Raw genomic sequence first — 2,259 nt, 5'->3', positions numbered from 1 at the left:
ATTTAAAATAATTTTGTTTTAAGAAAAAATTGGTGAAATTTCAGAAAACATGTAAAAACAATTCAAGAAAATCAGGGTAACAATAAATTACCAAAATGAGAAATTTAGTAATTTAAACTATTATTATTATTATTATATTGTACTTTAGGTTCTGGGGTACATGTGCAGAACATGCAGGATTACTGCATAGATACATACATGGCAATGTGGTTTGCTGCTTCCATCCCCCTGTCACCTATATCTGGCATTTCTCCCCATATTATCCCTCCCCAACCTCCTTACCCCCCACTGTCCCTCCCCTCTTCCCCCCCAATGGACCCCAGTGTGTGATGCTCCCCTCCCTGTATCCATGTGTTCTCATTGTTCATTTTAAGAATCAAAAGAAATTCTGTAGCTTAAGAATATAATAAATAAAATTTAAAAATCAATAGTCACCATCATTAACAGAATTGATCAAGCAGAAATAAGAATCTGTGAACTGAAAGACAGGTTATTTGACAATATATAGTCAGAGAGATAAAAAAGAAGGAATCTTATGGAATTTCAGGGATATCATCAAAAGAGAAAATAATTATTTTATGAAATTTTAAGAAAGAGAAGAGAGAGATAAACGGGTACAAAGCACATTATAAAAATAATTGCAGAAACTTTCCAAATCTAGAGAATAATATAAATATTCAAATACATCAAGGAGGTCAATAGTCTCCAAAAATATTTAATCTAAGCAAGAAGACACCAACACATTATCAAAATGGCAAAAATCAAGGACAATGAGAGGATCCTGAAAGCAGAAGTAAAGAAGCAAATTATATATAAGGGATGAGAACATTTGAGAGTTACTCTCATCAATATTGAAATGTGCCGTACTCAATTATCAGTTATATTCAACCTGTTGTACAATAGATCTCAAATAAATCAAATTCATTCCTCTTATATAATGGAGGATTTGTATACTTTGATTAGTATTTCCTCATTCCTCCCCCCTCTGTAATCTCAGTCTCTAATGACTCCAATTCTACTCTCTGCTTCTATAAATTCAATTGTTTTAAATTCCACATGTAAGTGAGAATATGTGGTATTCTTTATCCTGTGTTTGGATTATTGACTTAACATACGCTTCTTTAATTCCATTCATGTTACAAGTGACAGAATTTCTTCCTTTTTGAGGTTGAATAGTATTCCACTGTGTATGTATATAACATTTTCTTTATCCATCCATCCACTGTTGGGCAGGATTTTCTTCTTTTTTAAGGCTGGATAATATTCCATTGTGTATATATACCAATTTTTGTTATTTTTTCATCCACTGCTGAACACGTACATTCATTCTATATCTTGGCTATTGTGAATAATGCTGCAAAAATGAGAGTGCAGATATTTCTTCAACATACTGTTTTCAAATCCTTTGGATATTGACTGAGTAGTTGAATTGCTGGATCATTGATTAGGTCTATTTTTAAATTTTTGAAGAATATCCATACAGTTTTCCATAATAGCTGTAATAATTTACATTTGCCACAACAGTGTATAGGAGTTCCCTTTTCTCCACTTCCTTGTCAACTCTCATATTTTCTCTTTTTAATAATAGCTTCCCTAATAGGTGTGAGATTATATCTCATTGTGGTTTTAATTTGCATATCTTTTATGACTTGTGATGTTTAGCATATTTTAATATACCTGTTGGCCATTTGTATGCCTTCTTTTGAGAAATATCTATTCATGTTATTAGCCTTATTTTTTTTCTTGAGACAGAATCTCACTCTGTCACCCAGGTTGGAGTTCAGAGGCACTATCTCAGCTCATTGCAGCCTCAAGATCCCAGGCTCAGGTGATCCTCTCACCTCAGTCTTCCAAGTAGCTGGGATTACAGGTGCATGTCACCATTCTCAGCTGATTTCTTTATTTTTAATTTTGTAGAGACGGAGTTTTGTCATATTGCTTAGGCAGCTCTCGAGTTCCCAATGTGCTAGGATTACAGACGTAAGCCCTCCATTTGTTTCCTTGATATTGAGTTGTGTGAGTTCTTTTTTTTTTTTCCCCATTTATTTATTTTATTGCATTTTAGGTTTTGGGGTACATGGGAAGAACATGCAAGATTGTTGCATAGGTACACATGTGGCAGTGTGATTTGCTGCCTTCCTCCCCATCACCTACTGCTAGCATCTCTCCCCTTGCTCTCTCCAGCTCCCCAACCCCCACCGTCCCTCCCTTATTTCCCCCCAACTGACCCCAGTGTGTAGTGCTCCCCTCCCTGTGTCC

The sequence above is a fragment of the Cebus imitator genome, unplaced genomic scaffold (assembly GCF_001604975.1).
Source record: "Cebus imitator isolate Cc_AM_T3 unplaced genomic scaffold, Cebus_imitator-1.0 Scaffold468, whole genome shotgun sequence".
Taxonomy (NCBI): Eukaryota; Metazoa; Chordata; class Mammalia; order Primates; family Cebidae; genus Cebus; species Cebus imitator.
The sequence above is the reverse complement of the archived record's forward strand: the minus strand, read 5'-3'. Positions refer to the sequence as shown.